A 27535-nucleotide genomic window follows, 5' to 3' on the forward strand; every position below is an offset into this window, starting at 1 on the left:
TGAGGGATTTGCCATTTTTGTACACTGAAAACATGTTTTCCTTCAGATACTGTTTACAGCTGGAATAGCAGCAACCCCAAATTTCACTCTGACATGAGTTCAGTCAACGCCCCCTTCACCTACGTCAGAGGTACCTACAAATTCAAATTACCCGCTCATTATAGTTCTTCAAAAATAAGGAAGGGTAGAGGTGTACGTCATTATGACATATGTACAGAGATTCCTCTGGCCAGCCACACAGAGAATTAATCAAAGACTCGTTGATCTGTTAAATGAGCTTGATGTTTATTTGCAATGGAATTCTCCTTTAAGATAATGAAAGTTAAAGAAAATCTCCCTGCTTGTTCCCTTTTTTTCTTCTTTTTCTTCATGCACATCTAGCTGTGAGACTTGAGAATCACATCTTAAAACTGAGATTTCGGTTAGCTTTTTCCTTTAAGAATAAACTGCGGTGCTCCTAGACTGAACTGTGGCCTGTACTGAAGAGATGAGAAGCCTTGCAGACTGTTCCCATGTGTTGTTCCCTGTACACAGTGTACCAGTCGTACTACGGGCTAGGGGCCAGTGCCCCCCCTCCCTCACCCCATTTCAGCACCTTAGAGGAGCGTGCATGTGTGTCATCCTCACCCATGCCTCTCTGCCACTTTATCCAGTATAAACCTGCTGTTAAATTAGTCTTCGACCAGTGCACGCATATGTTCCTCATTCCACTTCTTCATTTGAACCCCACCACCACTCCTAATCTCAGGAAAACCAGTTATTAATCCTGGGACAAGAGAAAATATCCTTTTTTGTGTCATTTTTTGTTCAAAACCGCATTTTGTTTCTCTTGGGATTTCTTCCTCGCCTGTTCCAGGAAGTTTTATATCCTGAAATATTTATCCACTAATCTCTGTCTGGATGTGCAGTTTTACTGCTGGATTTTCTTTTTTGGGCATCTTGCCTTAAATTGTCTCTAACGTTGTGTTGACAGGCATCCAGCCCAGACCGGCGCATCAGGTTACGCTTGCGTCCTGAACCGTGATCTAACTGCAGAATAATCCGACAGCGCTGTCACGTAATACAAAATAGGGGGGGTGGGTTTGATCATCAAGTTAAAGCAAATTTGATATTATTCTGAAATGAGCCTTGTAATGGGAAACCCTGCACCAACAGGGCTGGGCGCATATTTCAGTTGGATTGTCCTGTGCAGCCTGTCAGTGCAATGCACGTTAGGTGAAAACAACAAGAAAACACAAACAAAAAACCATTTCACTCATGCAGGTTGGCCATCAAAGAAGATTCTACAGAATTTTGCTGTTTAGAGGTCGTGTGCAAATGAGAGCCAGACTCCAACTAGCTCTGGCAGTACATCACTATTTTGTCTACTTTAAGGCAAACTCCTATGGATGAGACAATAATGTCATGTGACAATGCAATGTCTGATGTAAATAAAAATTGAAGAAAATAGTGGAGTACCTGACAGGATCTTATGCAGTACAAAATACCATGATTGATGTGAAATCGTAGAGCCATAGACGTTAACCATTGAGGAACATGTTTTAAATGTTATGACATAATTATGAAACACTGTGACAGTTTTAAAATATTGGGACACAGCCTTTTTCCTGATTATTTATTCCCAGCTGGCCTTAGAGACAGGAGTGACATAATCAGTGGTGGCACATTGTTGCACATCCTGCTCACACCTTTATGGTCAGCATTCCACCTGGGGATAAATATTTAGTGACCTTCATGGCCTCTGAAATATAAAATATGCTCTGGTGCAAAGATAATCAAGTTACTCTTTAAAGTGCATACAGCCTGTCTGTGGTAGCTGCATTCCATATAAACCAGTATATAAATTTGGTGTTACATTTATATTTAAGGCATGTATCAGATGCTCTTATCCAGAACAGCTTACATTATTTTTACATGGGTCTTATACAGATGGATATTTACAGAAGCAGTTCAGGTTAAGTACCTTTCTCAAGGGTAAAACAGTACCCCACCTGGAACCCTGTTCCCAAACCATTTTGCTGCATTGTCATGTTTAATTACAGACATTTTAACAAGTTTAAAATTTAAATAATTTTTTAATTTAATAACAGTTTTAACTGAACATGAAACCAGGCGGTAAATATGACAAGCAAGGGGATGACTAATTCAATATTAGAACAGATAGGTTGACAAAATGTTACAGGCAGATTTAATCTGTTCATGATGCTTCTGGATTGTCTGAGCAACAGGGAGGGACGTGCAACACAGAAACCATCTCACAGGAAGTTGTTCTTATTCAACCTCAAACAAATTAGTGTGATACAATCTTTTGTTCCAAGGCACTCTTAGTTTACATTTGATTAAATCATGTTCTCAGTTTCTGCTCAAAACACTTTTTTCAAGGCAGATTTTCGAGCAGAAGATTGCCTTGAAATTATGATCAATTATCCAAATACTCCCCCATAGTCCAATTAAATGCAATCTGCTTTTGGAAATTCAGTTCCCGCTAGATTCACAAGGATGGCATTCACAGGCCCAAAATTCACTGGCCCAAAACAGCAGTCTTGTAGCACTCAAGTTCGGGACTAGGACTTGTGTTTTGACTTGGACTCGACCATCTGTGACTTTGACTTGACTTGAATGTTTCGTGTACTAGTTACTACATAATGGGCCATCTATGCTGCCTAAATAAAAAGGGAGATTGATAGGCTGGTGCATTTAAATCACAGAATTTGGTCCAATACGGAAAGAATGATCATGCCTTTAATATGACAGAAGGTTGTTAGAAATAGAGCAAATTGCATTACTAGAATAAAACACAGGCACTGCGTGTCTGTTTTTATTTCTTTAAAGCTTGTTTTTGTACTGTATGCAGTGCATTGCGCAGTTTTAGTCTTTGATGAGCGCCTTTTGTCATTGATGTTACCGTTACAGGAAAGAGCGCTGGGCATCAACACTGTTGACAGGGGCTGTCAAACATCAAAGAGCAACGACTGACAAGGACAAGAATCCTGAGCCCAGCGCGTTCCAGAATCTGTATACATAGCCACACTTTGTTTCTCCCCGCATTTGGCAATAGGCTATTGTTAAAATGCATAGAAACGCCACAGGCTACGACAAGGTTGACAGTAGCATCAAAAACTGCAGAAAAATCACGAAAAGTCACGGAATGCGTGAGACCTTTAACTTCCGTGACAAATAACCCACCTTACTGGTCAGTATATCCAAATCACATCATGAAATCCCCGTCTTTATTATATGAAATTATTTATATCATTATATATATCAGTATCGGGGGTTCATTTGGCCCATTTCGTACCACTCGTAAATTAAGCCCTTGTTCCCAACGGTTGTCTTTCCTGGAAGCCACAAGCATCAATCAGAAGGCATAGCACATGTGCAAGGCTTGCCAGCTTCAAACAAACTTTTCTCAAAATAATACTTGTGCAATGCTCTGAAAGGACTTTAAATGAACTGCAGATCATCAAGTTGAAGGACATTTTAATAGCAAATCCAAGTTACATCGCTTCATTTTTTTTATGAGACTCAACAATAGAGCAACCAGATGAGTCAGCTTGGTCTTGGCTTTATTTTTTCTTTTTAACTGCAAAAATAAAAAATTAACTGCTGCCTCACGGTGTTAAATACTGTTATATGAGGATTTTCAAAATAAATTGCCACGGACAGTCTTTTTTTTTTTTTTACACACGTGAAATATTTAACTTTTGTGTTCAGTCAGGGTCAAAATGACCCATATTAAACCTTTAGTAAAAGAGGAATGACACTTATATTTCATAACTAGAGAACCAGCGTACATTGATCTTTGTTTTGTGTTTTTATTTGCTGTTCATCATCTGTATTTGCATTGTCTTTTTATGGTTTTTAATATAAGATAAAGAAAAACATAAAGATAAGTGTATAAGTATGATATGCAGTAGAAAATGTCCCCATGCAGAGAACAAAAATGGGATTAACAAATAAATTGTAACAGAGATATGACACAAACAATAACCATTCCAAATAACAAAAAAGATACTGGCACTGTTAGTTGTTATTTGCTGTATACTGGCATTGTATACAGAAGAAGAGAATGAAAATATTTTTTCAGTACAATGCAAATCAGATGAAAATTCCTTAAACTTCCAGACATTTATTAAGCTGGAGTGGTCACCCATGCAGCTACTGTTATAAATAAATATAATTGCATAACACTTGACTGAAACATTCAAACCAAGAGCCGATGATGTAGCCTTGAGAGATATCCAGCTCTCTTGCAAGTAAAAAAATAAAAAACACCTGTACTTTTAGGGAATAGAGAGGTCACTGAACGAGTGAATTATTCACTTCTGTTTCCATTCCCAGAAGAATATAACTGACTGAAAAATTCAAGAAGGAAAATAGGAGAAATTCCTGGAAATAGGAATGCGTGTGTGTGTGTGTGTGTGTGTGTGAGGGTGAGCGAGAGAGAGAGAGAGAAAGAGAGAGCATAAATCACCCTACTAAACTTTGACAAGATTTCCATGACACCTGCTCAAATAACTGTCAGTCTATATTTACATGCATGAATGTGAATACTTTGTGCTTAGTGTTTCTCTGTGAGCGGGATCTACTGACAGAGTAGAATATGTCTATAGTTGCAGAAGAAGTCCCCTGTGCCACGGATCTGGAGGGAGGCCATTCCATGCAAAACCTTGAGGAGCTGTTGGGAGTGTGCAGCCTTTTTGCGGTATCAAAACAATATATCACACAAAACTCACAGTGCACTGTAAAATATAGATAAAATATATAGATGCTATCTGTATACTCTGGACAGAAAGATAACAAAACACACACTTAAAATGTAAAATCATTGGTTAACTATGGGTTAATTACTGCAACACTTGACGTCTGTCCATAAATATAAATTTATCAGGTACCGTTTATCAGGACAACCTACTAGTACTTCAGTCCAAAGCTTTCAATGCTGTGATTTTCAGCTAATGGATATCCTGTTCCTTTACCTGGCTTGCATAAATAGGGGTAGTTTTAAAAAACTGCCTGCAGAGATGCCAGCAGTCAAACCACCCTCCTCTGGTTAGATCCATGCAGTACACAAAACAGCACTAGTTTACAAACTTTAAATAATGATCGAATTACAGGGTTTCTGTACAGTCTTTGGCCGTCTTCCCAGCCTGAATGAGAAAAATGTTGGCAGCAGACAGGCCTGTACGGAGGTAGGTAATCTTCTGCTGGAGGTGAGTGGGTTTCTGTAGCTTGCGTATACATCTGCATTCAGTATTTGTCGTATTTTCTTACTTTTTAGTAGATATCTTGTAGAGATACATTTCTATGTATCACCACAAGAAAAACATTATTTCCTCAGATGAGAGAAAACAGGTGTGTCTGACATGTCCGTGTCAAACCTGCATCCATAAAGTTCACCTTCCTTCAACGGTGTCATTCAGATGTGTCACCCAAACATCTGAACCATGGGGGGAGCAAGACTGAACAAGCCCTTTGGACCAAGTTCAAACCATTGCAAACACGTTCTGCCACTCATTGCCGACATAGAATTCCACGAATTGAGATTTTCATCCTGTTTAGATCTCAGTCCTAACACTATAACAAAAAAAATCCTATCAAATGATATGCCTGGTGTCAGGTGGGCTGTTTTTTTTAATGAAAGAGAAAATTTATCTCCTGAAGGAATGAGGCTATTATAGCTCCACAGTAGCTGAGTGATCGATGAGCTGAGATTAAAGGGGCAACCATGCTCTCCTCGCTCAAGTAAAAAAAGGGGTGGGGGGGAGGGAGCTTTGCCAGAAATAGTTTTCTGCATGTCAGAGCTTCCACAAGGGAGATATGCTATCTGGGTTCAGCCGAGGACATGTGGGACTGCTGTCATCTGGGAGGGGTTCTTCGTCCCTCTACTAGTACGTCTTGCCCCAACTTCCCTGGGGTTAGCTTAACCCCATCCCAATCCTAATCCCAAACAAAGGCTCCATATCACCATTATTAAATCATGCGCTTCACAATGAAGATTCCTTCCCTGCCGTCGCTGAGTGGAAAGCTCCATGGTTTCTGAGTGCCTCAGTCCCTGCCATTTATGTGACCGCCACAACTCCTTAGCTAGAAGAAGAAAGAACACAGAGCTCATAGTCTCCAGAATCATTAGCAGTAACTACCCCGTTGTGTGAAAAATCTGATGCTGGTCAAAGCTCAGGTGGCAGGAAGACAGTGCCAAAACTTCAAGGATGACAACACAGTTTCAGGCACTTAACCGTCTTCAGCAGACATATTGTTTCTACTCTGTACATAATAAATTGTCTCTGAACCTGAATGAGATGTACGGAGTGTGGCACAGTGGGTAAGGAACTGCGCTTGTACCGAAGTCGTGTTCGATTCGGTAAGACACTGCTTGTACCCTTGAGCAAGGTACTAACCTGCATTGCTTCAGTATATCAGCTGTATAAATGGTCAATGTAAGTGCTATGTAAAAAGTTGTTCTGGATAAGAGCGTCTGCTAAATGCCTGTAATGTAATGTAATGTAGTCTGGATGACTATGGCCCTTAAACAACTGCATGTTGTTGATTTTATATTTTTTGTAAACTATTAGACACCTGTGTCATTACAGAAATGTCACTACCCCCACACTACTGCAGTTTTTGTACCTGCCTTTCCTAGCTAAATGTCAATTCCTTCTAGTGTACATTGAACTTGAAATGTTTACACATTTTAAAGAAAAAGTCAATACATTCTTTTTAAAAAAACAGGTGCACAATTGGACATTCCATATATTTATTCAGCAACAAGCTTTGCGTGTGTGTGCGTGTGTGTATGTGCGTGTGTGCATGCAGGTGTGCGAGTGACTTTTGACACATTTGACACAGTAAGGCTACAATCAGCTGACAGTACAGCTTGGCCCTTTTTATGGGGACACAGGAAGTCCTTCCTCATCCACCGGGAAACAGCTGCCTAAAATCAGACTAGGGCAGATTCTATCATTTTTGTCAAATGTTTGAAAAATATAAAGGACAATGAAAAAAAGAAATTTAAAGGCCAATGAACTGCTGTGTAACAAAGGTCAGTGTTCTGTAGGTAAAAAGCAAACACAAACAGAAATGACTCAGCTAAACTAATGAAACAAGGCAAGATGATATTTAAGATGAGCAGATTGAAGTTGCACAGGCTTTTATGGAATGTAAATTCACCTCTTTGAGTAAATATACTGTTGATAGTATTTCATTTGTATTTTGGACTGTATTGTTATCCTGTGTCTTGGCGCAGACACCATTTTAGGTTTTAGGTTATGCTGACAAAGAACCGTTTTTTTCTTGAAATACAGATGGGCAGATTGCCTTGAAATCTTCTTATCAACACAACAGTGATGGCCCTGAACTCTCCAGAAAAGCCTGTCCTACCATCGGTGCAAAAACCACATAACTCTGTGATAATGCTGTATCATATTCATTTGCAACCGCTATCATTCTATCAGTCTCCACAATTTAACCAGGCTCTGTTTAGAAACACTCAGAGTCCATGATTTTATCTTTTCCCAGTGGATTTTACACTTTTACCAAAAAATCTATTGAATAACAGCGCTGATATTCACTCTATCCTTTGCTACCAAAATGTGGTGACTATCAGTAATTTACACAGCTCTGGCTACATGTGTTTCATTACACCATATTACATTACATTACATTAATTTATCAGATGTTTTAATCCAGAGCTACTTACAATGAACAAGAACATCAGTGTATCCATCTGTGTTGTGTGAAGACCGGGCCTGACTATTAACATTCCCAGACCAGCGACTGAAACATCAATAAAGTAATAAATGTATGTTACCTTGTGCTAGCCCAGAGCCATAATACAAACCATATATTCATACAACTAACATTTTTTAAACTATAAAACATTTAACCATATGTCTGAAATACTTTGAACTATAATAACTATGGCCCAGCATTAAGGCTTTGTTTTGGACACACCTTAAAGAACACCAAGGGCTGCTTTCTTTAAATATTTGCCAGTTTGTGTTAAATGTAATAATTGAATAAATTACTGGTGCAAAATAAGTACTTTAAGAATTAAAAAATTAAATCACAGCATCCTTCAAAAATATAAGAACAGCATACGTTTACAAGCAACTGCTGACGTTACAATGGCTGGTCTTGGGGCATCAGAGGTTCTTAGTTTAAAGCACAAAAACATACACTTCAAACAACTCCAAAGCAGCTTGTACAGCAATAATATGCCTCCAGATGTTGTACATGTGTATATTACCCAATTACTCTTTAAAAAAATTCTGTTTAATCTTATTTTTGGTTGGAACCATGCCTCATAGAGCATGCAATCCAAGATCACAGCAGTTAACGAAAGAAGTACTCACACAATATAAAAACTGATATTTATGTTTATAGTTCAGAACTAATGCCAAAAGATGGATGTGTTCATATGAACAACCTCTGCCAACTGCTTTGTACAAGCCGCTTTGGAGTTATTTGAAGTCATTTTTTTGCTTCAGACCACAAACTGCCGAATGCCCCTATATCAGCCATTGTAAAGCTAGCAGGTTGTGAGAAACTTCTGTAAATATAAAAAAAATATCTTCATTGCACAAATGAACTGTGTGGCAAATTGAAAACACACACTGAAATTAATATATATATATATATATATATATATATATATATATATATATATATATATATATATATATATATATATATATTTTAATCTCAGGAAGTGAACTATCCCTTTAATAGTTTTGATATGTAATGACCCGCATTGAGCGGTCATATTTTTTCTTAGTCAGGGTATTAACAGGAAGAGTAGACTAAAATGGGGGAACAGAGGGAACAGGCCTCAGGTATGATGACAGCAGGAATGTCAGTGTTAGAAGTAGCCAGGTACTTTTTAGTACACAACAGGTGACCATTTGACATGTATAAATGCACACTGCGCAAAGAAGGTCAGACAGGGACGTTGTGGATCAGCATGAATGTGGAAGAGACCCTGAACCTGGGAGATGAGTGAACTCTGTACAGCTCTTATGGAAGGGAGGAACATGATTCTATGCCCAGCAGAATACAAGTATTTCTGGATGCTGATGGAAGCAACATATCTTATTGAAAATTCAGTGTAAATGGACCTATTTGGCTATAGGGTTTTATTGCAGGACTCACTTATAAATGTTGCTTCTTAATACATCTCTGTATGCATATCCAATTGGAAATTTTTTTTTTTTTTTACAAACAATTCTGTATGGCCAGGAAAATATTCAAACTGCACTTTAAGAGAAAGTAGGTCTATGTGGCCAGATTTTATTGGAACTGCATGAAATGTTCAACTGGATGTAGGCTACAAAGCACTCACCAAGTCAATGGCCCTCATAAGGCTCACTGTAATAGCTCTCTCTACATCCAACAAAATGTCCTGTACCAGTAGAACAACCCAAAGTGCTTTTCTGAACCAGTGCTTTAGCGATATGCAACAGTGGGAGATTTCCATTTTGAGAAATCTGAGTTTAATAAACTCACAGAAGTTTAATTGAAAGCCTTTCGCTGGCAAAGCCTGTGGTAAATTTGAATAAGCTCCACGGTGTCCTGGGGTATTTGAAAAAAGGTTCCGGAGCTGCTGCCCCAGTCCGTCCTCTGGCACGGCCAGCAGGATCGTCCAGGCTGCGCATCTAATATTAGGCAATAGGATGATTTAAAAGTGGCTCATCCAGACTCAGGCCTACCGCAGACTCGCTCGTCCGAGGTCACGCTGGGTGGTCAGCGATCGTGCTGCTCTGTACCAGGCTGCAAATATGCGTCAGCTTGAGCAGATCAATTAGCCTTAGCCTACACCTCTCTTAGACCATGGGCTCATTCCAATCACTTATTTTATCCATCCTTGTCTTCTCAGTCCTTGACTGACCTGGAAATCGATCGAGGTCTGCCTTCTTTAAGGACATTCCAACCTGTTAAATGGGGTGCATTCCAACTGCTTATTTTTTCTCTTTTCCTTGTAGAGAGGAAGGCCAAACAGGTCCAAAATATGAGAAATTGAGGAAAGGAAGCAAGGAAAGGAAGTGGGGACTGAGGAATCGAGGAAACATGTATAAGGCAATTGGAACATCCTTTCAAGTGTCAGTCTGAAGCCACGTCAATTACAGACGCGGTAGACGGGGAGAGGTGGATCCACATGTTCTTCATTATATGTCATGCATTCCAAAAAAAAAACTTTCGAAAAGGATGCACTTGAGTTTCTTTGCTCAAGAATTCTTCGGGAGCCTCCTAGCTCCTAGAAGGAGCATTTAACAGGTTGGAATATCCTCAAAGATGGCATACCTTAATTGCCAGAGGGTGCTGGACACTATCCCAGTGTATATTAGGTGAGAAGCAGGAGTACACCCTGGGCAGGTTGCCAGTCTATTGCAGGGCACACACCATTCACTCACACACTCATACTTATGAGTAATTTAGACTCTCCAATGTTCCTGCCTGCATGTCTTTGGACTGTGGGAGAAAACCAGAGTACCTGGAGGACACCCATGCGGACACGGGGAGAGCATTCTAACTCCACACAGTAAGACCCCGGCCAAGATTTAGGCCCAGGACCTTTTCATTTTAAAAATACAAATGGAAAAGTTTACGATAAAATGTAAACTTGACGTTTTTTCAAATTTGTATGGCTGTTATTTATTTTTATTTATTCCCTACGTCACCAAACCTCCTCTCTCCCTCATGGTTTAGAAACAAGATGTCCCTGCATACAGTAGGCTATGCTAAGTGCTAACAAGCCAGCATCATCATATGCAAGGGCTAAATGGTATGCAAAGGATATTTAGCATCTGATAGTTTCCTAGTGGGATTAATGAGGAAGGAAAATCTCACTACACAAGAAAGCCTTCCCATGTGCCCTGTTTCTGCCAAAGGAGTGAAGAAGGGTGGATTTAGCCCCTCCCTCATTTTTTCAGCTGTCACCTGGCACCTCAGACTGGCCAAATAGAGCAGAACTGTTCCAATCTCCTCTGTTAGGCATTTATCCAGTTACAAAATCCTGTTGTAACCAACAGCAGTGCACACACCATTAAATCCCTCCTGGAGCCAACAGTCAAAAAAAAAAAAATGGCCCTGACTACTCTCATTTTTAAGAATTGTTCTTAAAACATTCAGATGCAGTGAAACAGAGATAGGTCAGGATATGTTTTGTGAGAAAATCAGTTTTGACAAAAACCTTTTTTGACTAATGTTTAATCAATATTAAGCATCAGATTTGGCTGTGATATTGATGACATCATCTCTTCTCATCATTGGTAAACCCAAACCTCAGGACAGCTGGCTCCTCCCTGTCTCTGGGTCTGCACTTCCTGATTATGTGATGTCTGCTATCCCTTTCTGGCCCCTCATTGGTGGAATGGGCTTCCCATAGCAATCAAAACAGTAGAAATGTTGTTCATCAAATAAAACCAAATATACATCTCTTTAGGCTGCACCTAGGCACCTCTACCTCAACCCCCCTCCCTAACACTTATACCTTTTACCTGACCCCTGGTTAGGTGTCATTTCTTTTCTGTTTTCAGAGCCTGTGATTCTTTGCTCTTGTTTGTATAACATAGTTTAGTACTCATTGCAGTTGTTTTGCTCTCTTTTGTATAACTTAATTGAATGTTCTGATGACAAGCTATAATTCAAGTCAAAACTTCTTGAAGTCTCTCTTTGGACGATTCCCCCCACAAACAAACTAGTGTACTTCAATTCCTGATCTCTGTGGTTGTGGTTGTGTTTGCAATGTAAATCACTCTGGATAAGGGTGTCCCCTAAATGCCAGTAAAGTATACACTTTTGTAAGTCCCTCTGGATGAGCGAATCTTCAAATGTCTAAATGTAATGTGATGTCAATGGATTGGGGTTACAGTCAGCCATTATATAAATATGAATAATATCTGAATATGAAACCAGGTTAGTGGCCGAATCCCCAGTCTTAACAGGATGAGTCACCCAGCAGCCCCAACGTGTAGAAACCTTGAACAAAAAAAATATTGAAATACATACAGACATATTTATTCCTCAAATTATCAAATGAGCTGTATTTGCAAGCTAATCTTTTTATTGTGCCAAAACTTAACTGTGGATGAAATGTACTTGTACAGAGGAATATTTAGTACATCTAATGCAGAAGAATTTAATGTTTTAATATAGGTTGTGCCCTTATTTTCATGGACCATGATCATCACCTTCCCTCAACTAACCATGAACAGACTGTGTGTTACTAAGGAAGGTGTGCAATTCCTTTTCACGTTTAAAAATATATGGCAGTTTAGAGCAAAAACAGCACAAAACACCTGAGCACGAACACACCACAATCAAATGACCCATACAAATCACCTGTTGAGTTTTTTGTGCACTTTTGGAGATCTTGCAACACCTACTTTTTTCTAAAATGAAAGACTAAAATGAAAGAAAATTTCTCTGTGAACAGGTGCAAATCCCAAGGTCAGCTTAGCATTTGCTTTTTTAACCCGACAGCCTGGCAAAAAAGAAACATTTGTTGAGTACTTGAACCCTGTTGAAAACAAAATGATTTTTTATTTATTTTTTATTAAATATATTTCAATTGCAGAGTGCATAATTCTCTCTCTTTTGTTGTTTGAACTGAAGAGTTTTGTAACTCTTGCATGCTTTTTTACATTTGTAAAGTCAACCTTTTCTTTGCCAGCATGACCGGCTGCTCAGGAGATTTCCAGGAGAGACGGGAGAGACAGCACACACCGTATTTTAGGTGATGCAAAGAACCAGCTCCTGAGAAAGGTCAAGTAGCCTGAAACATCAAACATTGTGATTCTCACAATAAAAGTTTAGAAGCAAGTTCAGTGTGTGTGGGAGTGCGTATGTGTATGTATATACATACATTTAGTCTTCCTTTTACTTTTTAATCCATTTCTCTCAGCAAAGCATCCAAAGATTGGATTTTGAGATATTTATTTCAAGAACTTTCTTCGGGGCTCTGGAGCGGTGCATTCTGCTCGTATACTGGTCGAATTCAGACCTCGCCACTGCTGACTGTGTTTTTCACTTTTAACTGTGCTGGGAAAAGGAGACGGAAAGTTAAGCACCAGCGTTCAGGAGCCAGGCATGCCAGATGGCGCCTTCCTGAATTGATGGAGGTTGTCAAAGCGATGACACTGGTGTCCAGTTGCAACGGAGAAGAACAATGGGGGAAAGGAGTCCAAAACGAAATCTCTTTACCTGGTTCATACTGTGTTTTTTTTTTTTTCCGAGCTGAAAAAAGTTTAAGTTAAGCAGTGAATTATTTTGTCACTGAAAACTGATACAGAGGCAAACGCAAATCATTTGTTAGGAAATGTGCAAAATGCACTGTATTAATTTTTTTTTCTTCCTGAAGATGTCTAATGATATTTGAAAGATATTCCAATTTTCATTAAACCAAGGAAATATACACCAGGCAAGGGTTACTTTTTCTGAAAAGCTTAAAATAGATCAGTCATTAAATATGGAGATAAACAAAATTTTATTAAAAGCAGAAAATTCATTTATGTTTTTCTTCATTTCTCTTATCAGACCGTTGTTTGGGAACACCTGTCGTGTTGTACGGGCTGTTGGCTGCAGATCAGGTGAGCGAATAGTTAAGATGCACGAAAAAGAGAAGGGATAATGAAATCAGGTGGGTTTTTAACTGCAGGAGAGGAGGCCATTACCAGCATATCCGCGCGTTCTGCAGGCTGACGGCCTTTCCCTGACTCACTGGTAAGCAGCAGGAGCCTGACGCTCTCTAAGAAGGGAATAAATTAAATTAGGAAGAGGACACGAATTGTAGAGGAAGAGAAAGCTGGAGAAAGAGGAGAGGGAGGTCAGTGGTGTATTCCAGATGAAACATAGCCTGAATTATTTCACTGTGCTTTCATTCTTGTGGATGAAGGGAAAATGGTTTGGGGGGAGGGGGGGCATGGGTTGGATGGGGTTATGTCCATCTACTAATCTGCTTATAAACTGTTTTTATACTCAAATAACCATTAAAATGTTAGATTGTGTTCTTCATTTTGATGAAATGTTAAATAAAAAAATTGTTTGCAAAAAAAGATTAAAAATAACCAATTAAAGCTAAAGCCCTGAACAACAAATATTGTTGAGAGTGCTTCATTCTCCTCGTGATTATGCCTGCAAGGATAATGAGAATGCATATTTCTGATTTATTATTTTTATCTATCTATAATCAATATTAGATACCTGTTTCAAATGGACAGGATTTCACATCCAGCATTTCTCACAAAATATTTTTTGCCACTGCTTTTTGATCATGTTTGTGTGGGTTTATTCCAGCGATGGCCAAAGAAGCAGTTAAACAACCTGCACAAACAATTTTTTTTTTAAACACAGAGCAGGCTACTTTATAAACCCTGATTGCGTCATAATATAATTGTCTCTCTCTTAATTATTGCCTCATTACATAAGAGGATGTGACCTCAGGCTCGTGGAATGCAGCAAAGCTGAAAGGATCTTTAAATCCCCCCCTTCCACCAGCACTGTGAAATCAGAGTGGCCCGATGCTGGCAGCAGCTGCATGGGCAGGGTTTCATGAGAGGTTAGCTGGATGTGGTTCTTTAGTCTAGCCCGTGTCTTTGAGTCCACTTCATCAGCAGCTAACCTGGATGCCTTATGAGAAGTTATGACATTCTCCCTTTACTGCCTGATACAAACCTCAAGAGGAAACTTTAGCGCTCACATATAAAATTGTATTCATGCAAAAAGGAAAATATAATTGGATACCTCCCACACACACTCAACGGAACACTCTGCATCCTTAGCACCCTTAAACCTCCCCCCTGTTCCCCTACAACCCCCCACCCCCCACCCCACTCAACAAGATCTCATTCTTTTCCAAATTGCCTACTTTTTATGTTAATATGGGCAATGTGCTCAGTTTCACCGGAGAGAAATCACAACTGCCATTCAGTTCAGATGCATGCATTATTTTTATGTGTTCAGTCACCGCTGTTGCAGAAGGAGACTTCCAGCCCAGCATTCTGCAGTTTGGTTTTGAAATAGACCAAAGAATTCAAAGATGTGAGACTGACTATTAACTCAGGAGTTTAGTGCACTCAGCAGCATTTGTGACTGGTGATGCCTTAGCAACAATAATGATAATGGACTTCATTTATATAGCACCTTTCATCTCATAATTTCAAAGAGCTTCACAATGGAGGAAGTAAAGTCACCCCAAGCACCCAAATGGAAGATGCACAGCAGCCATTTTGTGCCAAATGATCACCGCACATTAGCTTAGGTAGACAAAGGGCAAAAACAAAAAGCATGTGTCATATGTGAACCATCTCCCTGTGCACAGCACGTCTTCTAAAGCCACAGTGTTTCTGAAACTGAGGATACCATCAAGCCATACTGTGGCTTTTTCCCTTGCTTTCAATGAGTTTATGAGCAAGTGCCATTACTTTTTATTACTTGCATAACTTAAGTTTGGCGGTCAGATACCTTCATGAAACGTGTACACAAACAATGGAGGGCTCATTTCAATTTGTTAGTGGAAGATCAGGTCAAACTGCAATGTGGAATGATCGAATGTCAGCCTGAGGTGACAGAAAGCACAGTGATTCCCGAACAGACTCTATGATGCGGTGTCGCGTGACAACACCACAGGGAGTTAGGTGACCTTTTAAAGGAAATATTCCACACGGTGTCAGCCTTTTGTGAGTGTCATGTTGCCAGAACCATTCAACAGAAAATCAGCCCAAGGACCTGTTTTGCGTACACAGGTTTAAGTTGAAAAAATTACCGCAGAATTTTAATAACATAAAAACAATGAAACCAAATGCTTTTAGAGGTCATGAACTAGCACAGTTACATACCGTGCAATTGTTTACCTCTGGGACTCCAATGAGGTGCCAATTATCATTCTTTTATAAAGGTCATTACAATTTTACTCAGTTCCTTAACACAGTATGCTTGGCTAGTTCATGATGGGCACACTTGAACACACATCAAATGAAAGACTGTCTAATAATATATCTGCACCTGCCTTGTGTTACTGCAAAACTACTACATTTAATTACACTATTTCATTATTATTTCTCCAAAATGTTTAACTGTCAACTGAAATAGTGATTTGCGGTTACGTCCAATATTAAACATGAGATTAAATATATTCATCATGATTCTGCAAATATTCTAGACAGCTAACTCTCCTAATAATGGGATCGTAATAATCACACAGAATAACATATCATATGTAGTGTAGATGCACATGATTATTTTTATCACAAGTGAATTTAAAGTCAAATATGATACACACCCTCATCCACAAAGAGGCACTTCAGGGATGTGACTACACTCAACATGCATTTCTTTTTATTGTTGTTTTTGTGCAGTGACAAAATACTTGAAACTCAAAGAAGTGTATTCATTGGTTTTTGAAGAAAAGAAACTTGGAGGTGACTGAGGGATTTAGTTGAAGTGGGAGGCTTTACATGTCAGCGGCCAGCAAAGAGGGAAGCTGGGTCTTTGTGTGTTCGCTGAGATCCACAAAGCGAACAATCGGCATCAGAGAGGAGAACGGCGAGTTCCACAGGCTCAGGCATGTCAGCTGTTCCCACTTGTGAAATCTTTTCTGTCCCCCTGGGGATTTGTGGTGTACTCTTATGAAGTACATCCCGATTCATTGGGTGGTGGTGTGGTGCAGTGGTTAAATAGCCAGGCTTACTGCTAACCCAAGAGGCTGCCAGTCTAAATCCTAGAAGGGTCAGTGTCATTGTACAACCGCGACAGGTACTTAACTTGAATTGGTGCTATAAACATGTGGCTGAATAATAAAAGGAATATGCTAGCTATGTAAACCAGCTTGGAGGACTGTGGATCCTCGTCACCTTTTGAATGGCTAGGGATACTTTTTTAAATGGGATGATCTGGAAGAGTAGAGGCCTGTCATTCAAAGGTTGTCTGCTCTTATCTGCTCTTTTCCCACACAATCTACATAGTGAATAATTTAATTCACTTTCAATATAGTTTTATTTATATGGCACTTTCACAAAGGACCAATGAAAGTCACAAAGCACTTTACAGACATGCTATGCATTTACATCTCTGTAAAGTACCTTTTGACCAGAGGCACATTTTTGAGATGTTTTAAGCTGGGGATGGGCAGCTGGCGATGGAAATGCTAAATCGTGACATCACTGTTGAAATATTAGTTGCTTTAACTGTATTTGTTGAACTAGCAGGGAGGGGCTCTAGAGTTTAATTTTGTATTTTTGTATTCATGTTTTTATTTATATGCATGTAGATAAATCAGATGGCTTTAACAGAACATAACAGAACAGAAAATTGAGACTGTGGTAATTCTGTGGCTTCTTGTGGGTACAGCATCAAACTAAGAGAGGACATCCCCAGAGGAGGAAATTGAATCATATGATTGGCGTTACAGACAGGCATACACACTGGTTAAAACTATAATACAACGAGCATTGCAGATGCCCCAGACTGAGCCAAACCCATCCACGTGATCAGGGGGTCAACTGATTGTCGCGTGGTATTGTCATGCAGCTCCTGAGGGGAGAGCAGGAGATCACATGACCTACCTTTTCAGGGCCAGTGTAGTCACACCTCGTGGGAACTCTGCCTTTGGGTACAGGACCTTTGACAGATCCGGTCTGTAACTGAAAGTCTTCTGTTCCCTGGGACACACAAATAAGGGGTCAACACAATAACCGTACTAGCACTCAGAATCCCCTCTCTCTGTGTCACTCTATCTCTCTCTCTCTCTGTCTCACTCAGGCCTAAACAGTTCTGGACATCCGTTTTTTTGGGCTTTGTTTCTACGACTCTTCTGTGGGAAACATGACTGTAAGGTGTTTATTGAGCTCTGTAATTAAAAGTCGCAGCTGGCGTAAGCAGTTTCCACATCCCTCTGGGTGGCATTTGTAGGGTGGAGGGGACATGGTGGTACAGATTTCAGATCTCTTCCACTACAAATTAAAATCTATTAATCATTAAGCTGCAATCCTCTAGAAAAGGGTATCTAATCTTCCTTAAAAAATGAATGGGCAGGGGAGAGATAACACTTTAATAAATTCTGTTGTGAATAAAGCTCTCCACTGATGGACATTCAGATTTAAATAAAATGATGTCAGAGTGGAGGATTTGGCTCTCAGCTGAGTATTGTTCTCTTTATACATGTGTAAAAGGGCACTACAGCAATACAGATGACATGCACATTTATGTGTGATATATGGGGCATAATTGGTTTAAATAACACAGAAGGACAAAGGTTAGAGTCCTAGGCACTGCAATTGTACCCTCAATGTTGGCACTTAAGGCATACTATGCAGGATTTTTAGCCTTCTGTTTTCAATCAAAAAAGTCTCCTCCTCCGTCTTCCGAGTCACTGACATGCAAAATCATTAGAAACTACAGGTAAATGCATCCCATCAATTACTGGGACCACGCGTGTATGAATAATTTGAAAACTGGACATTCCAGTAAAAAACTGAATTCATTTTATTATATGAACATTATATCTCTTTTAAAAATCTGGTTTAACCTGATTAATCATGTAACACATTACACAAATGACTTCAGTTATGAAGTAGAATGTTTCCAAGGCAGTGTTCCAGTCAATGAGGAAAATGCATGACAGTTATCAGCGTTCCGTACAAAGCAGGGATCAGCTTATCTTACACCCGGGGATAGCAGTAGCTACGCCCTGCCAAATCAAACGGAATAAGATCATTATCTATACACAAGCACACAAAGTTATTCCTGTTCATACATTAACATATAGAAGAATTGGATTGGGAAGTTATTTACAGGTAACAGACACACCAAGTAGTCTATCTAAAGAAGTGGCTTCTGAGCACGTCATTCTGCCACCTTCAGCAGCACGTTCCTTTGAGAAGAAAACCAGACAGCAAAGAAGCGGCCTGATCCAATGTCATTAAAGGCTCACTGCAGAGGCGGCAGTTTTTCTCTTATTTTCCGAGCTCCACTGTGTACTTCAAACTCCGTATTAGCGTCGTCTCGTCTCCTTCAGTACGCATCCAATATTTCCCACAAGCCCCTAGTATTCTGCCTGCAGGTTGTTCTCTCTCTGGGCTGAGAGATGCATTTGGCCTCGACACTGCTGGGGTCCTCCGCTTCTCTGCGCGATGCGTTTGTGAAGAAGACGGCCCGTTTCTGTGTGTACAAAACTGAAAACGGCAACACGAAGGCCACGGAAACAACGCGGCCTTTGTTATATAAACGCAGCGCGAACACGAAAGAGCGGCAGCATCCTTTGATTTTTCTTTGCAGGGTCCCGGAAGCTATGTTCAGCCTTGGGTAAGGTCTCTCGATTCACTGTAGAAAAAAATGTAAATGATTTATAGCAACTATGTATATTTTCAAAACTTTTTCCTTTTCTCACATAATACAAACTGCTCAGCCTATATGTGAATTATATAAAGCAAGAGACAGGCACTGAAATAACTTGTTGTCATTGTGGGCCTAATTTTGATGATAATTTCTGTAAATCTGATAATGTTAAGAGCTGGTGAGTGAGTAACTGAACCGTCGAATGTGTGTTCAATGACTAGATGCATATCAAGTCAGGACCCTCAGTACAGTCCAGGTTTTGCAGGGCCAGGGTGTTAACAGTACTCCATCACAGTGACACAAACTAAAGAAACTACAGCAGAGTTCCAGCCTAACTATTGCTACATCAATCCATAGATGATCAAGACGCACACAGCACATAGAGAGAGAGAGAGAGAGATCGACCGATCGATCGATCGATCAATCTATGTACATATTATTTGTTAGTTGTTATTCTTGTTGTAACTACTTTGTACTGTGTGGTCCTGGTCTGTATATTTCATGAACTGTTTTATGTCTGTGAAAATAATGTTGTTGATTTTCTATTTGGTCAAGGTTCTCGGATGTAGGGCTACTGCTTCTCACAGCGCTCTCCTCTGTGGGAGTGCGTTTTAGGGTGCAATGAAACCTCAGCGCTCACACATATCGAATGTGAATAACAGTAAGGATGTAACGAGTTTCAACTACAAACAAAATGGAACTGTAAGAACAACTAATCTTCTATCCTCCTTTTCCCCATATATACTATATAAACCACAGCATTTTTGTACTCTTTTTTTCATTGAACAAAACCGATATTTCTTTCCCCCATTTTCTGAAAATCATACATTTTTAAAGAGCAGTTATACATTAGAAGGCAAAGGTGCAGTGAAGTGCGTGTCTTTGAATTTCCATCCCCTGGCACTAATGCAATATTAAAAACCCCTTCCACTCAAAAACGTGTTTTTTTAATGGTTAACTCATGACTTTCATGATACAGATTGATTTTTTTGTGCAGGTGTTTTTTTTTGTCACCAGAGTGCCCTTTTCACATTCTTCCACTGTGGAGAGCTTTCGTGCACTTCCCTGAAATCTGAGTTGGAAACGTGCATGTATGAGCAAAGTTTTGGGCCAGTATCGAAAGTTATAAAAATTACAGGAGAGCAATGTGGCAAAACTGAAACTTTAGCATACAGAAGGCTAACTAGTTAGTGACATTTGGTGCGTTTAATATGGCAGACTGTGTAATTTTATGATTCAATTCAGGTAGAAACTTTGCCTCACTTATTACCGCAAGAGCCTATTCTATAACAAAAATCACTAAATTAACTAAATCGCATGGATGTACTAGACAGCATAGAGGGAATCCATCCATGTATACATTCATTGTACAGATTACTGCTTCCAGCACCTTATACAGAAGTCTATGGGTTTTGCAAAGAAATAGATTTTTAATCCGGATGTTGCATTTTATATATATATTGGGACCAGCAGCAAGCCAATTTGCATATTCATATATTCTGGCATTCTCAATGAGGGTAAAGGTATAGAGATGTTACTAAACCATTTTCAGTAGCTTATGGAATATTTTTGGTTTACAAACCATATTAAATAAATAATTATTAAAACTGAATATTTTTTTAAGGTTTTAAAAGACATCTGGGACATACTTTAAAGCAAAGCACAGCCAAGCATGAAATGACAGCCATGGTTATGCTCGCTTAGTTATGGTCCATTTTCCTACGGAAAATCCAATGGGGAATCGTACAGAGCATGCTGCCTAAGATTAGCTCTCAGTTTAACAACCAGCCTTTCTATTTGCACTGTATAATTTCTTTAAGGTTAAAAGTATAATGATGTAATGTAATGAGCCATTTCAGCCAACATATCCCATGTAAATTCTCAGGAGTACACACAACAACAACAACGCACACACACACACACACACACGCAAACACACACAACAACAACAACAACACACACACACACAAACACACACACATGCATGCAAGCACACAGAATCCTCTATTCACACTAGGTAGAGCAAAATCTTTGAATCTCCTGGGGTTACAGGAGGGAAGTCTTGTGATTCCGCGCAGAGGCGGCAGCAGGGGGCACATTTCCGAGGCCCTGAATGGAAGGCTGCTTACACGGCATGCCAAGCCATCCCATTAATGTAATTTAAGAGATCAGGAGGTAATGTGATTTACTGGCACTTAGGCCCAGCTTTACGTTAAAGAAAAGGAAGACACACGGAGAGGTAAGATTGTGGTTCTGCGTTTAAGGGGAGAAAAAAAAACGCGGAGAAAGGCTTTTCTCACTAAAACTAAAGATTAAATTTCAAATTACAACAGATGTGCTTGTTCAGAAACTGGACTTTTTCCAAAGAATAGCGTTACATTGATGAGGTCCTTTCCAGCCAAAATGGATTTCCACAGTCTTCTTCACAGTACCAGCTTAACACTTGACTTGTGACCTGCCCACATGGTGTCCTGATTAATACAGTACAAATCCATGACGTACACCTGTTATCTTTATCTTCTTTATCTTTATTTAACATTCACTGTGACACATTGAGGGTAGGACCCTCATTTGCAATGGCGCCGAGTTACAATAAAACCAAAAAATCGAAAATCAAAATTTACCAGTATGTTACAAAATAATCAATTTTAGTATTTTTGCCGTCCATTCCAGGTATGAGAGGCACATACTTTAAAAGCAGTTTTTCAGAGTTCCAAGTTGACTTGAGATACATGCAGCATTAGGCAGTATTGAGAGCATGTGTAGTGATTTTCAATATTCCAAACCAAGAGTGATGACAAATAAAAGGGTTGTTTACAGAGAAGGACAAACAAAAACCTATGCTGGTCTCTCCTCGTGGAAAGAGGGCCAACCAGCTTTCTTTATGTAAGATGCAGTATGTGTATCATAATTGTCACCAGTAATACATTTAAGAGCAGTATTTTACTTCAAACAGCTTTGACATGTCAGTAGTCATTAGCCGCTTCAATTACTTTCGGAACTTAATTGAGTCGGTACTAAAGTACACACAGTCCAATGTTACATTTATACAACCTATAGTCGGTATGATTGTAACAATTTTAACAGTAAATAAAAACACCCTATAATATGAGCATATGCCGGTTTTTTCTGCACATACTAATGTTAATCAAGGAAACACTGATTAACATGCGATCAGCCTCATCATCAGCATGGGGCTTTATTCATGAAATAAAGATGAAAAGTGACTTAACATACTGTGAAATGAGTTGTGGTACCATTCAAAATCAATGAGGAAAGCTGCTTTTCTTTGTTTCTTAAAACCCAGGTAAGCTCTTACTAAAGCAAATAGCCTATCATACAGACCAATCTGGTGTATGCGTATTATAAATGCCTAAGACCAGGTGGCTGAGGCAATGAAGGACACTACAGATAACATTTGGTCCAATATTCTAGAGTAAGACCAATCTGTTAAGAGTCGAATTAACACTGTTAGAGTTGAATTAACACTGGACATTTTACTGTGTGGCTATGTTTTTTCAGATGTTGCTGTAGCTAGTTATTCAAAGCTTTGTATCATTGCTCATCAAATAATGTTATCTAGTTTAGGTCGGTAGCTAGCTAATGTGACAGGGCAGGGATTTTTAGAGAAAATAGAGTGTTGATGCTGTGCTTGGCTTTATCTTCTTTGTCCATTTTTTCTTGACCTTATCATCATTGCTACTGAGGGAGAATGAGGGATGCCTTTTGGAGGAATGGAGACAGACAAAAGGTCAGCACCTAAGACCCAATACTGAAGCCACTTTTGGTCTCTCTCTCTTAAAAAGATAAGACACACAATACTTACATGTAGGCCCATTTAGTTCTTCATCTCCTCGAAAGTATGGGATTCAGATGCAGAGTATAGATCCACTTACTCTTCTCTCAGCTTTGCTAATTAATGTGAACTAAATACTATCACTGCTGTCCTGATAGATTTACAGAACCACATTTAGTACAATATGTTGTTGAACTACTTAGTGTTTTAGGTCAAGTGTTTTTACTGTTGGAAGTGTAATACTATCACTCTCAGCAATAAAATAGGAGAAACAAATGAGGGGGAAATAAATTGCATTGAGGACATAAACCAACTCCGGTTTCTTCTTAATTGGAGAGTATAAATTGCCCCTAGGTATGAGTGAGTGAGTGAATGGTGTATGTGCTCTGCAAAGTATTGGTGACCACTCCAGGATGTATTTCTGCCTCTTGCCCAATGCGGGCTGGCATACACTCTGGAACCCCCTGTGACCCTGACCAGGAATAGGTGTGTTAGATGATGGATAGATGTATGGATGGACATAAAACATCCACTATTTGAGTTTGTACCCCCTCAAAATGTTTTGGTGCACTACGCCCCTGGTACCAATGATCTCATTTTCTCTTTAGATGGCATCCTGTAAACGTATAACAGAAAAAAAGCATGTTATTTGTTATAGCAACTCAGAGGCGGCATAATTGTAACAGCTGTTACATTTATACAGACAGGGGCATCATGTTTTTTTTGGTCACCTAGCATCCAATTCCAGCTAGAATACATCCCGAAAACCATTTCAAGTCCAGGTTACTTTTTTAAATGATGGATGATTTCATATACTGTCAATAAAAATAAAGCCTCATGCCCGAAAATTACTACCAGAACAGATTTTTATTTAGCTCAAAAACAGTTTTTTGGAAATATTTCACCCCAAAGGTTATCCCATTGCTCCATTCCTTTGGGAGGTGGAGGACTGAATTGCACATGTACAAACCTGAAATGGATACGGTAGCCGCACTGTAAATTAAGTTATTCACTGTGTTACATTTATCAAGTGTTATATTTATGGCGACTCTCCTCGATTTACTGTATGTGATTATCTCCCATACATCCTTTCCTCTTGCTGGAACACTGCGTAACTGCCTTCCTGAAATGTCTTTAGTGGTTTCATCAACCAATATTTCCAGCTCCACGGAGGAGAACTTTTCTTTTGTGTTCCATTGCTTTGCTTTCTTGCAGTGCACAAGACGCGTCTTAAATACCGGCACTGCATTAAAATGATCTCGCTGTGGCTGCGCTCATTTACATAACCGGTCTAAGTAAATACCCCGCTAAATTGGAGACGTGCAGCGACGCATAATTTTGCAGCCCTGATGGTAATTTGCAACATGCTTAGTAAATATAGCCCAGAGAGTGTAAGGTAATTCACTATAATAGAGATCATGCAGGAAGGCTTGTTGGTTAAAATATCTAAAATTTAAATAAACCTCTGATTTTTAGCTTCACATCTCTGATACAGGCAATGACCAAGATAAAAAAAAACACTGTTAGCTATAATTTTATCTGGCCTGTTGGATAGAATAAGGTATATATAGGATAAAATAGTGGATTTGGAGGGATTCTTCAAATTAGGTTGGGTCAGCTCTGAGGCCAGCTGCGTTAAGATTGCAACAGATTTCCTTAAAGCAGTTTGATACATCTGTTTTCCAATCCAAAGTAACATCGCCCAAGATCAATACTTCCAAACTGACAAAAGGAGAGAGTAACTCTCCCGCTAACTTGTTTAAGGAATAAGCCATATCTGAGGGAGGCCTATAGATTCCCACCACAGTGAGTGAGTGTTTATGATCCACAGTCACATTCAGTGTGATAGATTCAAAATATTTTGGACCTGAGATAGATTTTAAGGTGGAGGCTCTATCTCCCACTTGGCTTTGACTTTTTAACCAGGAAACAAGATTGCATCTTTATGTAGGAAAGCAGAAGGGTTTGAGTACCTGTTCTTTCAGAAATGTAACTGCATTGAATTGGATCTCCATGAGCTCCTGTCAGCAATGTTTCTTTTTCTTTCTTGTATTTTTTCAGTGAAGCAGCAGGACAGAGAGGTGGACAGAGATGGTGATGATGGGTCAGAGGCCATCGGGTTGCCGTTCTCTTAGCCCTGCATGTAGGCATCGCACACGAGATGTTCAACAGTTATGTGATGAAAAAATAAAACCTAGAAATAGAATCATGTCACTGGGAAACCAGGTTGCCATCAACATTTGTGCATGTCTCAGAAAGAAATGGTTAAAAAGGCCTCCTTACAACAGCTTGGTTGCATTAATAAATTTTTGTTGCCATGCAACACATGGGAAATGGGGTGCAGTCATGCATTTTATTGTCACAAGATTTGGGCCAGACCAGGCTGCCTTACGGCCATTGAAAAGAGACCTGGACACTCCTAGGTCATTTGTCTAATGTTACCGCTACAATGTTTTAACAAGAAGACATGAATAGGCCTTCAGCAAAGATGAATGGACCCCACAAATGGGTACACGTTTTCTCGTTCAAGGACGAAGAGTGACAGCAAGAGACAACATGGGTCAACAGATGCTTTGCCAGCCTCCTGACATCTGACATCAGAGAGCTTAAGCACTCTTTGAAATCCATCTTGATAATCGTCCGCACTTCAGGAATTTTGATTAAAAGTAAATTGGATTGCTACGGGTGCGCTATGACCAGAATGTGAGGAAGCTGCAGAATTTCACTGCTAGACTTTCTGCAGTCGGAGGAACCGTGCAGAGGTTGGTGAGGGCATGTCAATCCATGAGGAAAGCCCAAAGAATTCAGCTGTGTGGAGTGATGGTAAAGAATGTGGGCCTGGAACGAGAAGCTTGCATGTAGGAAAGTTCTATTTTACCCTTGAGCAAGATACTAGCATCAGTTACATATAGCTCACATGTGTGCTGTTTAAGCTGTATGTAAGATTTAAGTCAGCCTGGGTAAGGACATTTGCTGAGAAAACAAATACCGTAATGCAATTTGCGATGTTCTCAAGTGACTCACACAAATAGCATCTTTTGTGTCACAAGGGTCAATTGAATTAAGAGGTAGCTTAAAGCTGCAAGTGTGAGACATCATTGGAAAAGAGTGGGTGGGGTGCAACATACCTCAGACAAAATACCTCAGATGAAGTCTACAGTAGCTGCAGCTGAGGGGTTGGCAAGGAGGGCTGTGTTTCTGGATTTCAGGCCAGCTTCTGCTCTTAATTATTTAATTAGCTCAGTCGTTTACATGATCTGACATATTAGCTACATTCTGTAATATGAACAGCAGCTGATGAATGCTCTTGTGCCTGTATGAAGTGTATTACTGTGGTCTAATCTATGAGTGAACCCGTGTTGGTGTTTATGACTAATCTGCTGATTGAGCCAGCACAGCGGGTGGCAACAAAAACCTTCAGACACACCGGACCTCCAGGACTGGAGTTGCCCTAACCCCTGCTGTAGTTTTCTTTTCCTTTGTTCATTAATTAATTATTACCAGTAATTGTGTGAGGTTCTTGTTCTTCAATGACATAAATGTGACTCATAAAAATGACCTGGCACCTCTTGAATCCTCTCAAGAGGCTGTCAGTTATGTCTTCAGAATATGCCTACTTTCTTTCTGTCCTTCAAATAGAAATTTGGACCAACCACACACGTTTTTAACTCTGGGAAATTCCAAAGCAGCCAAGTAGAACACACTGTTAACACTGCTGTGTCCTTGCCGTGCCAAGTGCAATGACTACCTTCGTTGATAAGCTAGTTACCCAGTAAACAGCTTGCTTTTCTGTACTGTCATGGCTATTTCAACATAAAATGAAATATACTTATGAAAGATCCATGAATGGACAAGTTTTAAGGCATGTTTTTTGTTTGGTCAGATATTAATAACTGTGCTGTCACCCAGCTGTCAAAGGAGTGACAGTGTGCTGCAGAAATATTGTGATATACATTTTGATACGAGACAAATTTATAGTCACCAAAAAATTTGCTGTTCTGCAGGCCACACAAGTGATGTGAAATTACTGTCCCTCTGAGGGTTTCATTACAAACATGCAAAAACTCTTTCTGACACATGAATACATCAACATTTCTTTGGGGGGGAAAGTGGATACAAGTAGTAAAGAATCATAGCAGCCTAATTTCTAGAGGTTCTACCTTATATCATCTTACGAATAAATGTTATTTATTTTTTAAACTGACCAAAAGATTTAAAATGCAAAAATGTAACCATAATTCTGTGTGCAAGGCATCACTGCATTTAAAACAAGCACACATACATGCTTTCACGTATACAAACTGACAAATCACTTTTGACGACAAAGCATTCCAAATGTCTTAGAACCTGCGTACCTCAAGCTAGATGCATGGGTTTTAAAGGGTAATGGAAGGATCGATATGTATAGCC

The 27535-nt window shown here is 39.5% G+C and overlaps 1 long non-coding RNA gene across 1 annotated transcript; it reads right to left on the reverse strand.

Moving 5' to 3' along the window:
- Positions 1-21860: 21860 nt before the first annotated feature.
- On the reverse strand, positions 21861-25705 carry LOC135250421 (uncharacterized). Its single transcript, XR_010328929.1, has 3 exons — positions 25099-25705; positions 23156-23741; positions 21861-23052 (listed from the first exon to the last, which is right to left on the reverse strand). It is a non-coding gene; the product is annotated as an uncharacterized LOC135250421 (long non-coding RNA).
- Between the last annotated feature and the right edge of the window lie 1830 nt (positions 25706-27535).

The sequence above is a fragment of the Anguilla rostrata genome, chromosome 3 (assembly GCF_018555375.3).
Source record: "Anguilla rostrata isolate EN2019 chromosome 3, ASM1855537v3, whole genome shotgun sequence".
Classification (NCBI taxonomy): domain Eukaryota; kingdom Metazoa; phylum Chordata; class Actinopteri; order Anguilliformes; family Anguillidae; genus Anguilla; species Anguilla rostrata.